Source organism: Panthera tigris, chromosome C1, assembly GCF_018350195.1.
Source record: "Panthera tigris isolate Pti1 chromosome C1, P.tigris_Pti1_mat1.1, whole genome shotgun sequence".
Classification (NCBI taxonomy): Eukaryota; Metazoa; Chordata; class Mammalia; order Carnivora; family Felidae; genus Panthera; species Panthera tigris.
This window is the reverse complement of record NC_056667.1, coordinates 147,809,709-147,824,198: the sequence shown is the minus strand read 5'-3', so window position 1 is coordinate 147,824,198 and position 14,490 is coordinate 147,809,709. Positions and strand designations below refer to the sequence as shown.

Below are 14,490 nucleotides of genomic sequence, written 5' to 3'. Positions count from 1 at the left end.
TTCCTTCATATAACCATATGGGTTGTTCTCAGCTCTTTCATACAATTGCTTCAAAGTATTCTTCCACATGATTCTTTTCTTTAACACCCTAACCCACATTGCAAACTCTCCACCCTGCATTCCCTATCCTTTTTTGCTGTATTTTTTCCTTTGGCACTTAAGGCTTTCACATATTTTTATTGTAGTTTTCTCTCCTGAAGAAACCAGAATTATTTTTGTTTTTCTTTCTACCAAAAAATAGCATCTAGACAGCATTTGGCATATGGTGTGCCCTGAATATGTTTTGTGTGTGTGTGTGGGGGGGGGGAGTACATCAATCTCACTGTACGATTACTATTGATTTACTCATCTTTATTCCACTTGACTAAAGCTTCCTGAGAGGCCAGTGCTGCAACTTCTGTGTCTATTTCTTTAGTGTTTAGCACACATTGTTGTATTACATATGTTCAGTTATTAAAAGAATATACTTCTCACTTTACACAGGTATAATCATAACAGAATTACACATTGGATTTTTTTCTTTATGTTATAGGTACATTTTTGGTTGTTATGTGTTCTGCATAATTATACACATTATTTTGTTAACTTTCAAAACTCGTATGAAATCATGCAGGCAAGTCATAAAATAGATAACACTGAAAAATTTTCTTGGGTTGATAGTCATTTATTATTACAAGCATTTAAGTTTTCTAACTTGTATTTTTAAAGGCAAGGTCTCAGTGAATATCCTAGTAAATCTTTAATTCAGTGACCTAGAGATACATCATGTTATAAAAAAAGGCATGAAGTTTAATATTTACAAAAGAACCAATATATCTCCATTATGAAAAGATCCACTTTAAATAGTGTGAACTACTCTATACTCTAGTGCATCTATATTTTTTTCTTGGCTACTTGTTTTATTTTAGAAAGGTATGTTTGTACTGGAAAAAGTTAAATCTGTGAAATGTATTCCCCTTCACCCTGCCAATTGCCATTTCTAGAATCACTCTTAAAAACTTTGCTGTGTGGGGTGGTGCCTGGGTGCCTCAGTTGGTTGAGCACCCAACTCTTGATTTTGACTCTGGTCATGGTCCCACAGTTGTGGGATTGAGCCCTGCAGCATGGAGCCTGTTTGGGATTCTTTCTCTCTCTCTCTCTCTCTCTCTCTCTCTCTCTCTCTCTCTCCCTCTCCCCCTCTCTCCCTCTCTCCCTCTCTCCCTCTCTCCCTCTCTCCCTCTCTCCCTCTCTCCCTCTCTCCCTCTCTCCCTCTCTCCCCCCCTCTGCGCTTATGTGCTTTCTTTCTCTGTCCTCCACTCCTGTGCTCTCTCTTTCTCTCTCTAAAAAAATAAAAACAAAAAAGTTTGCTGTGTATTCTTTCAGAACTTTTTGTATGCATGTGACTACATATATACAAGAACTAAAAAATCTAACATATATATGTATTATTCTGTAGTTTATCTTTTTTATCTTGTGTCACAGAAATCTACCATATCAGTATATAGAATGTCTTCTTTATAAAGATCACACTATGCTGTATAATTAATTATTCCTCTATTGACAGACATTTAGTTTGTCTCTAATTATGAGACATGGTGGTTATACAAAGTTACATACTTTCTTTTCTGCAGTACAGTGCATTATGATACTTCAGAGAGGTAAGTGGTGTGCAGAATTTCCTGAACTTACTTCACCAATAGAACCTTTATTTTCATGGAGCATGTAATTCTTTCAAAGAGCCTGTCATATCACTGATGCTCCATTAAATATATTTGGAGCTCTCGTCAATCTTCTCATTTTACTTATAATGAAATTGAGACTGAGTAAATGGAAAATTGGAACCATACCCTCAGTTTCTTGACTGTTGTTCCGTGTTGCTCCTGATGCTTTAAATTTAATCATCATTTAGTACTTTTTCCTGAATTCAAATAGGAAAGTTAAGCACTAGAATTTTTTGTAAGGGAAAAAATAGTTTTCATGTATTGATACTAGGAAAAGTTAACATTTGTATGTCCTTAGGCTTTTCTTTATATCAGCATGGGATATCTCAGTAGATAATTAGTGACAAGTGAAGACAGGTTAGATTTCAATCAGTTTGATACAGGTTTTCTTAAATAACTTAAAGTCCTCTGACATAAATGGACTAGTTCCTTTCTCATGTTTGAATAATTCTTTCAATTACTTGAAAAGTAAGAGTCACTTGAAAAACAGTGTTAAGTTTGATTGTGCCTAGTAAATTTCTTAGCTCTTTCTTTTGCCTTTCTCTTCCTCATTCAGGTTCCTAGTTTTATTTCTTGTAGTATATAAGAAGACTGTAGTCATAATGTTGGAAATGTTTTATGATAGAGATACTGTTGAATCTTTTTGCCATAATTGGTCTGTCTTTTCCTTTCCTTGAGTTGTCAGGTTCCTCTAATCTTAGGGTACATTCAGAGTATGTTTTCTTTTCCTTATGTAATAGTGTTTGTTTGGATCAGTTCTTTCGTGCGGTAAAAACAATCATTGGAGGAGGAATTTATATTCCTCTTTCAGTAATTGTTTATAAAATTATTTGAATAATGAAAATAGATTTTTTTTCTGATTATAAAGGTAATGAATACTCATATAGAAAGTTTAAGTAATACATGAAGAATTTATGTAAGATAGTTAAGTCACTTAAAATCCTATCTGGAGGTAAGCACTTTAACACTATAATATTGAACTTTCTTCTCTATAAGAATACATAACACATTTATAAATATAAGGTCATACTCTGTTGGCTTGTAATTTTCTCTTTTACTCAAGAAAGTATGTTGTGGAGCACTTTGCTTCTTATCAATATAGAGAATATAAATCACTTCTTAATGACTACAAAGTCACTTTATGGATATACCCAAATTGCATTAATGCTCATTAATAGACATTTATTTATTTATTTATTTATTAATATGAAATTTATTGCCAAATTGATTTCCATACGATACCCAGTGCTCATCCCAACAGGTGCCCTCTCAGTGCCCATCACCCATTTCCCCCTCCCTCCTACCCCCCATCAATCCTCAGTTTATTCTCACTTTTTAAGAGTCTCTTGGGGCGCCTGGGTGGCTCAGTCGGTTAAGCGTCCGACTTTGGCCCAGGTCATGATCTCGCGGTCCGTGAGTTCGAGCCCCGCGTCGGGCTCTGTGCTGACAGCTCGGAGCCTGGAGCCTGTTTCAGATTCTGTATCTCCCTCTCTCTGACCCTCCCCCATTCATGCTCTGTCTCTCTCTGTCTCAAAAATAAATAAAGGTTAAAAAAAAAAAAAGAGTCTCTTATGGTTTGCTTTCTTCCCTCTCTGTAACTTTTTTTTCCCCTCCCCCTCCCCCATGTTTCTCAGGATCCACATAAGAGTGAAAACATATGGTATCCGTCTTTCTCTGTATGACTTATTTCACTTAGCATGACACTCTCCAGTTCCATCCACATTGCTACAAAAGGCCATATGTCATTCTTTCTCATCGCCAAGTAGTATTCCATTGTATATATAAACCACATCTTCTTTATCCATTCATCAGTTGATGGACATTTAGGCTCTTTCCATAATTTGGCTATTGTTGAAAGTGCTGCTATAAACATTGGGGTACATGTGCCCCTGTGCATCAGTACTCCTGTATCCCTTGGATAAATTCCTAGCAGTGCTATTGCTGGGTCATAGGGTAGATCTATTTTTATTTTTTTGAGGAACCTCCATACTGTTTTCTAGAGCGGCTGCACCAGTTTGCATTCCCACCAACAGTGCAAGAGGGTTCCCATTTCTCCACATCCTCTCCAGCATCTATAGTCTCCTGATTTGTTTATTTTAGCCACTCTGACTGGAATGAGGTGATATCTCAGTGTGGCTTTGATTTGTATTTCCCTGATGAGGATGACGTTGAGCATCCTTTCATGTGCCTGTTGGGCATCTGGATGTCTTCTTTAGAGAAGTGTCTTCATTAATAGATATTTTGAATGGCTTCAAAGTTTTCCAAATTATGAGGAGTTCCCTCTTGAACATTTTGTAGAATTGGCTTTATGCTCTTGTGGTTATTTTTATAGTGTAATTCCTAAAAGAGAAATGGCTGGATCAGAATTTTGGTTATTGTTACCAAACTACTTTCCAAACAATGGTAACAACTTATACTCTCTCTAAAATTGTATGAGAGCATACTTGCTGCTACACCTTCAAAAAAACACAAAACAAAATACTTTTTGTGGGGGTGTCTGGGTGGCTTAGTCAGTTAAAGTGTCTGACTTTGGCTCAGGTCATGATCTCATGGGTTTGTGGGTTCAAGTTCCGCATTGGGCTCTGTGCTGACAGCTCAGAGCCTGGAGCCTGCTTCATATTCTGTGTCTCTCTCTCTTTCTGCCCCTCCCCAACTCATGCTCTGTCTCTCTCTCAAAAATAAATAAACATTAAAAAAATTAAAAACCAAACTAAAAGCTTTTTTTTTTTTTTTACCCTTTGATGATCTGGTTGGTCCATAATGATGACTCAAGATTGTTCAAATTTGTATGTCTTTGATTATTAGTCAGATTTAATATATTTGCATGTAATGGACACTTTTTTTTTTTTATAAGTGAACTCTACATCCAATGTGGGGCTTGAACTCACAACTCAGAGATCAAGTGTCCCCTGCTCTACTGACTGAGCCAGCCAGGTGCCCCTTAAAATGGCTGCTTTATTTTTTCTGTATATTATCTGTTAGCATCTTTTACTTATATTTGTATTATACTATTAGGACTTGGCATATATTTATTTCATCCTCACAAGAATTCTTTGAGGTAGGTTCTATATCTGTTCTGTTTCACACTTCAGGAAACTGAGATGTGGTTAAATAACTTGCCCAAGATGACAGAGCTAGTGTATGGTAAATGCAGGATTCAAATCCATATTTTCTGTACTCTCAGGTCAGCCAGATTTACTTGAGATTCTGAATATATTTCATGATTATAATTTAATTTATGAATTGGTAATAATTTGAAGCTATTTGTTTTTCAGGAATTTAGTAAGCTTCTAGATCTTAAAGGAAAAATATTTTACTAATGTTTGTAAGTTTTGGTCCTAGCATTTTAGGCTGCCATTTGTAGATTTAGCTTAGTGTCCTCCTAACTTTATATGGTCTAAAAACAATTCCTATGAATGAAGGAAGATGTAGAGATTATTTTCCTAGATCTGGATGTATTTTTGAAGCTTTTGTATCTAAAATACATATTACATATCCATATTATAATATTTTTTTCTTTTGAAATTTTGATACCTTAAGTACATACTGGTTCACTATAAGGGTTTCATAATCATCTTTTTATACTTTTTGTAGATTTGGATCTACTGTCCCAATTTCTATTCTGTTAACGTGGTTTTAAGTCTTAGAATTTTAGAAGTGAAGGATCTTGAGTCTGCATTCCTCATTATACAGATTAGGAACCTTAGACATAGATTTGTAAGTTAATTAGTGGCAAATGCTGTGGTTCAACTCTAAACAGCAATTTTACTTATCTCATTTGGGGCTTTTGGGTCCTTGCTTCTTTTTGGCTAAAGACTTATTAAGCATTACCAAGTTAATTAATACTTCAATCTATTTGTATTCTTTTTTAAAGTTTTGATTTATTTTGAGAGTGACAGAAACACCACAAGTTGGGGAGGAGCAGAGAGAGAGAGAGAGAGAGAGAGAGAGAGAGAGAGAGAGAGAATGAATCCCAAGCAGGCTCTGCACTGACAAGGAGCTTGATCCTACCATTTGTGAAATCATGACCTGAGCTGAAACCAAGAGTTGGACACGACCAACTGAGCCACCCAGGTGCCCCATATGTACCTTTATATTATTTTTTTTTTAATTTTAGAACATGAGTGGGGGAGAGGGGCAGAGAGAGAGAGAGAGAGAGAGAGAGAGAGAGAATCTTAGGCAGGCTCCACACTCAGCATAGAGCTGGACACAGGCTCGCTCCCACAATCCTGGGATTATGACTTGAGCCAGAATCAAGAGTTGGACATTCAACCAACTGAGCCACCCAGGGACCCCTGTTTACCTTTATATTCTTAACACATAACTTCATGCCTAGAATATGAAAAGCACTTGGTAAAATGCCTATTGAATTGAGTTTTTTATTTTTGAGAGAAAGGTGAGGGGAAAAGGGAAGAGGGGCAGAGGGAGAGAGATTCTTAAACAGGTTCCATGCTCAGCGTGGAGTCTGATGCTAGGCTCAATCCCATGACTCCCGGATCATAACCTGGGCCAAAATCAAGAGTCAGATGCTCAACCGACCCAGCCATGCAGGTGCCCCTGAATTAAATTTATGGTTTTTTTTGTTTCCATTTTTATTTTATTCTCTCTCCTCTTGAATAATTTAAATTTGTTTTCTACCACATTTTCTTTAGGTTTTATTGTGATCACTCCTTTTATTTCATAGCTGATAGGTACTCGTATACTGAACAAGAACATAGGTGTTCTTCCTGAGTCCAGTGTCCTTCTGGAATTCTTTGCTGAATTAATAAATGCAGGTGAAAACTTAAATAGTATTGCATCAAATTATAAACATGTAGATTTTTAGAATCTGAACTAAGATGCTATTTAGTTCAAAGGTCTCATGTAACAGTATAGGATAGAAATGACAAAATGGCAGAAATGTGTAAATTTGTTAAGATTAATTTGGCAATGATTATATAGCTTTGTAGCTGAACGAAATTTCTCATAAATTGGTTTAGGCAGGCTTCAAGAAGGAAGGCAGTTTATAATTTCTGGAAATATAATATAACCGTTCAGAACTTTCTCATGAAGATCAGTGCTGGTGGTTCAGGAGCTTTATACAACGATAGTCTATGTAAAACACCATGAAGTCAATATCAGGGGTTTTGGTAGTTTGCTTAGTCTCAAGTTTTAAGAATAGATAGATAACTAACCCATATTCCAGTGATCATTCACTCATTGTTAGTTTTTTAACTTCATTGCCAAATCACGCATGCATACTATTAATTGAATTCTTAGGAATACACAAAAGACTGAAATGCTGACAGCCAATCATGGAAGTTGACTACCTGTGTGCAGATAGTCTTGAAGTAGAAACTAATAGCCAATAGAAAACGTAGTCATTCTTTGCTTAGTTCTTTTGAATTCACTTTCTGAACTTGTTCTTTTTGTTTTAGAAGTGGTTCTGACTTATCAGTGATTTAGAATCACTGATTTAGTGACTCTAAATCACTTTGTCACTAAATTCAGAGTTGTAGGTAGTTAGCTGGTTCCTAGGCTCTATGAAAGATACTATGCTTATGAGTCTTGAGAAACAGGGGCACCTGGGTGGCTCCTTGGTTAAGTGTCTGACTCTTGATCTCGGCTCAGGTCATGATCTTGCAGTTCATGAGTTTGAGCTTTTGTCAGTGCAAAGCCTGCTTGGGATTCTTTCCCTCTCTCTCTACCCCTCCCCTGCGTGCACACATGTGTGCTCTCTCTCTCTCTTAAATAAACTTTGGAAAAAAAAAGACTCGTAAGAAACAGACATGAATGACTCTATGCTTGATAGCAAAGACCATATAACATGATGGACGCTATAGAAATATAAACAATACACTATTTATATAGACACATAAATAATAACCATAAATATCCATAAATAGATATGCTAAGTATTGCAGGATGCCAGAGAAAGGAGTGGTTAATTTTGACTGGAGTAAATGGATGCGTAGATGGATGTGTAGACTTAGACTGTGGTCCGTGATAATAGTCCTGAGGAATCTTGAAATCCTGTTGAAGGTTGTAATAGTAGTTCCTAGAGTTTGGAAGGGTTTAGGGATAGAGATGCAGGAAAACTTGAAATTAATTGTTGCTAACCCACTCTATTACAGTATGTCTTTTACTCCCATCACTCCAGTGAAACTGTTCTTGAGGAAGATCACTAACAATTGTTCATTGCTAAATTCTTTGTGGGAATTTTTCAATTCTCATGGATGATTTCTCTGTAGAAATTGACATATTGATATGTCATTACTTCTGTATTTTTGTTTATAAGTGAAAATGGCTTTTTTCCTTCTATATTTAGGAGTCTCTTATGTTCTTTCTTTAAAAAAAAAAGTTCAGGTAATACAGAAATCTCACCATCCAGAGATAATTACTAAATGTGTTGGTGTAAATTATTACACTTATTCCTGTACCAGTATATACAAATATCCTACTGAGCATTTTATTTTGGGAACCTGTTTTTCATTCAACTATATGTCATGAATATTTCTGTATCATAACATATCAAACTATATCATTTTAATGGCAGCAGAATATTCTGTTTTGTGGATATACTCTAATTTGTTTAACCAACCTCTTATTTCAGGAAATGGAAGCTTCTAGTTTTTTACTATTACAGAAATTGTTGAGAAATATATGTGTGTGTGTGTGTGTGTGTGACCATTTTCTTAGAAAATAGTTATTGGATCAAAGAGTATGTACATTAAATTTTATCAATTTTGGTAGATTATTCCTGTACAAAACTTGCACTAATTTGTATGAGAGTTCCCTTTTCCTGATACTTTTAATCCTTACCAATCTAATAAGGAAAAAGTTGTATCTTACTTAGATTTGTATTTATTAGGTAAAGTATTAGAGGTAAATAATAGGGCTGTTTTTTTGGTATGTATTTTCTCTGGAATTGTCCACACATATATTTTGTCTACTTTTCTTTTGGGTGCGTGTCCTTTTTTTATTTATTCATAGGAATGAAACTTTTACCACATATGTTGAAAATATATTTTTAACAATTTGTTCTTTACTTTTTAACCTTGTGTGAATAATTTTGTATACATTTAACTATATACATTTTCCATGTGAAAAAATTTTATTTTTTAAGTGCTACGATCTCTTTCTTTTCCTGTATGGTTTATAGCTTTGGTATTAGAATACAGGCCAACCTGCTAGAACAAAGAGACCAAAGCTGCAGTGGCTTAAATGAGATAAAACTTTATTTCTCTTCCATGTAACCGTTTAATAGGGAGTGGTCCAAGAATGGCTTTGACACTCCTACTATGTGAATTCCATCTGTGAATCCAAGGGGATGGTATTAGTTGTCACTTTCTTCCAGCATCAGGAAGGGAGAAAGAAGTGGAAGGTAGACCTGTTTAAAGAATATAACTGGGAAGTTGCACATATGACTTTGTTCATATGTGCTTGTTTATAACTTTGTCACAACATTGCAAGAGAGCATTGGGGAATGAAACTGCTAGCTGAGGGGGAGGTTCCCAGTGAAATCTGGGTTTTTGTGTGATTCTATCCTCCAGCTAGAAATAAGAGAATGGACACTGAGGGATAATGAGCAGTGTTTGACACAGATGCCACCTCTAGAAGGAGGCCATTCTCTGTGCTAAGGTGATAAAAATATTCCTGCTGATATTTTAAAATGCCTTTTTTGGTCTGATTTGGAAATCTAGAATTGTGAGTTATAGATCATTTAATTTTTCTCCCAGATTTTTAGCCCATTATCCCAATATTATTTATTGAATGCTTGTTCCTTTTTTCACTAATTTGAAATATCACTTTAAAAATACATATTAAGGGCATAGCACTGGGGTGGCTCAGTTGGTTGAATGTCTGACTCTTGATTTTGAGCCAGGTTATGATCTCATGGTTCGTGAGTTGAAGCCCCATATTGGGCTGTGTGCTGACAGTACAGAAAGTGCTTGGGATTCTCTGTCTCCCTCTCTCTCTGCTCCTTGCACACTTGCTCGCTTTCTCATAAAGAAATAAATAAACAAACGTAAAATATATATAATATATATACATATATTTGGGGTGCCTGGGTTGCTCAGTTGGTTGAGTGTCCGATTCTTGATTTTGGCTGGGATCATGATCCCAGGGTCATGGGATCGAGCCCCACATTGGGCTCCATGCTGAGGGTGGAGCCTGCCTGGGATTCTGTCTCTCCCTCTGCCCCTCCCCTGATTGCCTGCATGTGCACACACACGCACTCTCTCTAAAATTAAATAAATAAAAAAATATATATTAAACTCATTAGGACTCATTTTGCATTCTTTGAATTATGTCTTTCATATTCTTCTGTTTTTAAACATCGCAAATAAGATTTCTTATTTCTCACCATTAAATGTCTAAATTTTGAATTCTTGGAGTGATAGCTCATGTTTATCAACATGGTCAAGTGTAGCACCAGTCTTATAAACAGTAGCTTTTCCAGAGGTACTACCTTCACAATGAAGTGCCATAAGCTTTCCCAATTCAAACTTAGGCTTCTTTAGCATTTTTACTTCTCTAACAAGGACATCATGGAGCAGATAAATAGACTGACAAGCCTTTTCTTTCCTTTTTTTTTTAATGTTTATTTATTTTGAGAGAGAGAGTGAGCCGGATTGTGAGTGGGGAGGGGCAGAGAGAGAGAGAATCCCAAGCAGGTTCTGTGCTGTCAGTGCAGAGCTGGACACGGGGCTCGATCCCACAAACTGCGTGATTATGACCTGAGTCAAAACCTAGAATCAGATGCTCAACTGACTGAGCCACCATGGTGCTCCTGGCAAGCCTTTTCTATGTCTTTTCCAATTGTTAGGGTCAGGCGTAAGGCAGGGTAAAGATAGGAGTCAGAGGCTAAAAAATTTTAGCAGTCAAAGGCTTTATTTGGGAACTAAGGTCTTGGGCGAGGTTTTGTGACTCAGGGAGAGAGAGAAGAGTCAGGGAAGTCGCCCCCAGGTGTGGTGGGGTGGGGTTTTTAAGCTGCAGCGGTTCAGGGTTTAGGTCCAGGTGGGCCTTTTTCCCCATCAGGTCGTGCTGTCGCTCGGTGATTGGTTGACCTCCAATTCGTTCTGGCAACTACTAGGGGCTTTTCATTGGGTTGAGCTGGCAAGATGGCCGTCCCCTCTACTGTGGTTCCAAGGACATCCTAACACCAATGCTGTCTGGAATAGAGTTATTGACCATTTCTTTCAGTTCACCTGTCTGCACCTCTTAGGTCATGATTTCCATCATCTTTTTCCAAATTTGTTGGTGCTGAGCATAAAAAGTCTTCTGAATCTGATTGTTGCATTTTTTAGTAAAACCAACACAAAACAGACAAAATAACTTTTGGGAGTATTGACATCAAAACATGACCTTCAGTCATGTAATGCCATTTTTTGACCATGGAACACATTTTTTTATAGGTAAGATCCATGCCATGGAAATTAGGCAGTTTTTGCCCTGAACATCCTCAGTTCTAAATGTACCTTCATCATTCTGCAGGTAAGCAAGGCTTAATTCATAAACATGACACTCAGGGCCATCAGATGCAATTTTGGTTCCTTGAGCTTTTGTAATTAGTGTTTTTTCAATGTTACTTTATTGAACATAGCTGGTGCTTTCACATCATACCAATCTTTCTTAGAAGATGGATCAACCACTTTTTTCTTGGCTCCCTTTTTGCTGCCTTTTGTAAGGTGCTTTTTCTTGCCAATTGCCATGGCACTGCTCACGGAGGCAGAAGGGTTTCTTTCATATTCTTATTTCTTCTTCAATACCTTAATTTTAATTGTTAGCTGTATAAGTTTTCGTATTTATTTTTTTTTTTTAAGATTATTAACTTATTTTGAGAGAGAGCTAGAGAGTGCACAAGGGACAGAGAGAGAGAATTCCAAGCAGGGTCTGCACTGTCAGCACAGAGCCCACCAGGGGGCTTGAACCCACCAAATGTGAGATCATGACCTGAGCCAAAACCAAGAGTTGGACGCTTAACCAACTGAGCCACCCAGGCGCCCTAAGTTTCGATATTTCTTAGGACAGACCTCTCATCTTTGCTCACTTATTTCAGAATTCTTATGTTAGTTGCTTTTCTCAGGTATGTTTTGACCATTTTTGTCAAGTGACAGAAAATAATCCTGTGAGTTTTGACTAGAGTTGAACTAAATTCACAAATTTTGATTCATTCTATTTTTATTTCATTTTATAACTTACTTTACAGAGAGAAATTTTCCTGGGTGTAGAAAGCAGTCTTTCATTCTTGTTTCCTGGTGTGTCTTCTTCATTAATCTTTTACCTACTGTGTTTATTTCATACCTTTTAATGACAAAATTTTTGCCTGGGGTTTTCGTCTAGATGAGTCGTCTTCATATAAGGGCAGATTTATAAAGAATTACTATTTGCTTAACAATATATAGGTAGATTCTTCTTGACTTCCTTCTCTATTTATCTGTATACTGTCTTGTATCCTGAAGGCTTTAATACTATAGATTTATTCAGTCATTTAGTTCATCATTCAAAAGCCTGAGAAGTTAGGGAGGGAACTGGTCTTTGTTTTTGTTGATTGTTATTTTGTTTTCTTTGTGACCATTGCATTCATATGTAGACTCCTACCTTTGGTAAAACTGCCTGCCCAGGTCCCAATTCTGTTTTTACTCCCATTTTATTTTCTTTTTAAAAAATATTTTATTTTAATTTTTTTAAAAAAATGTTTATTTTTTCATATATATTATTTTTGTTTTAAGGAACTTTGTTGTTTTTTTAAATAAATTTATTTATTTATTTTGAGAGAGAGAGAAAGCATGAGTGGGAGGGGGCAGAGAGAGATGGGGAGAGAGAGAATCCCAAGTAGGTTCCACACTGTCAGTGCAAAGCCTGATGCAGGACTCGAACCCATGAACTGTGATATCAAGACCTGAGCCGAAGTCAGATGCTTAACCAACTGAGCCACAGGTGCCTTTTTTTTTTTTTTTTAATTCTCAAGTTAGTTAACATACAGTGTAGTCTTGGCTTCCAAAGTGGAACCTAGTGAGTCATCACTTACATATACACCTAGTGCTCATCCCCAGAAGTGCCCTCCTTAATGCCCATCACCCATTAAACCCCCCGCCCCCCATCAACTCTCAGTTTGTTCTCTGTATTTAAGAGTCTCTTCTCTTTTGCTTCCCTCTCTGTATTTATCTTATTTTTCCTTCCCTTCCCCTATGTTCATCTGTTCAGTTTCTCAAATTCCACACGTAAGTGAAATCATGTGATATCTGTCTTTCTCTGGCTGACTTATTTCACTAATTATTCCTCCAATTCCATTGTGCAAATGGCAAGACTTAATTCTTTTTCCATCGCTGGGTAGTATTCCATTGCATATATATGTATACACACACACACACACACACACACACACACACACACACCACATCTTCTCAATTGATTCATCAGTTGATGGGCATTTGGGCTCTCTCCATAATTTGGCTATTGTTGATAGCACTGCTATAACCACTAGGGTGCATGTGCCCCTTGGAACCAGCATTTTTGTATCCTTAGGATAAATTCCTAGTAGTGCAATTGCTGGGTCATAGGGTAGCTCTACTTTTAATTTTTTGAGGAACCTCCATACTGTTTTCCAGGGTGCCTACGCCAGTTTGCATTCCCACCAAGAGTGCCATAGGGTTTCCTTTTCTCCACATCCTCACCAGCATCTGTTGATCTGCAAGTTGTTAATTTTAGCTATTCTGAGCAGTGTGAAGTATCTCATTGTGATTTTAATTTGTATTTCCCTGATGGTGAGCAATATTGAGCATCTTTTCATGTATCTATTTGGCATCTGGGTGTCTATTATGGAAAAGTGTCTATTCATGTCTTCTGCCCATTTCTTCTATGAATTATTTGTTTTTTTTGGGTGTGGAGTTTGGTTAAGTTCTTTATAGATTGTGGATACTAACTCTTTATCTGACATGTCATTTGTAAATATGTTCTCCCATTCTGTCAGTTGCCTTTTAGTTTTGCTGATTGTTTCCTTCGCTGTGCAGAAGCTTTTTATCTGGATGAGGTCTCAATAGTTCATTTTTGCTTTTACTTCCCTTGTCTTTGGAGACATGTCAAGTAAGAAGTTGCTGTGGCGAAGGTCAAAGAGGTTGCTGCTTGTATTCTCCTGTAGGATTTTGATGGTTTCCTGTCTCACATTTAGGTCTTTCATCCATTTTTGAATTTATTTCTGTGTATGGTATAAGAGAGTGGTCCAGTTTCATTTTTCTACATGTTGCTGTCCAGTTCTCCCAGAACCATTTGCTAAAGAGACTCTCATTTTTCCATTGGATATTCTTTCCTGCTTTGTTGAAGATTAGTTAGCCATGTATTTGTGGGTCCATTTCTGGGTTCTCTATTCTGTTTCATTGATCTATGCATCTTTTTTTTTTGTGCCAGTACCATACTGTTTTGATGATTACAGCTTTTAATACAGGTTAAATTCTGGGATTGTGATGCCTCCAGCTTTGGTTTTCTTTTTCAACATTTCTTTGGCTATACAGGTCTTTTGTGGTTCCATACAAATTTTAGGATTGTTCTAGCTCTGTGAAGAATGCTGGTGTTATTTTGATAGGGATTGCATTGAATATGCAGATTGCTTTGGGTAGTATTGACATTTTAACAATATTTGTTCTTCCAATCCATGAACGTGGAATGTTTTTCCATTTCTTTGTGTCTTCTTTAATTTTTTAAATAAGCTTTCTATTGTTTTCAGCTTACAGATTTTTTTTAGCTCTTCCTTTTTAAAAATTTTTTAACGTTTATTTATTTTTGAGAGAGAGAGACAGAGCATGAGCAG

General features: G+C 36.6%; 1 protein-coding gene and 1 pseudogene across 2 annotated transcripts in view; one reads left to right on the top strand and one right to left on the bottom strand.

Annotated features, from left to right (window-relative positions):
• BAZ2B (bromodomain adjacent to zinc finger domain 2B) overlaps nucleotides 1-14,490 on the top strand; it is a 433,092-nt gene that overhangs the window by 157,484 nt on the left and 261,118 nt on the right. Inside the window, exon 1 of one of the 2 annotated variants that reach the window (XM_042994503.1) lies at nucleotides 10,990-11,177. The exons of the other annotated variant lie outside the window; for it this stretch is intronic. The gene's annotated coding sequence lies outside the window, so the exon portion shown is untranslated. Of the gene's footprint in view, nucleotides 1-10,989; nucleotides 11,178-14,490 lie in introns of those variants that run through there. 2 annotated transcript variants of the gene reach the window in all.
• On the bottom strand, nucleotides 10,818-11,519 carry LOC102951931 (annotated as a pseudogene).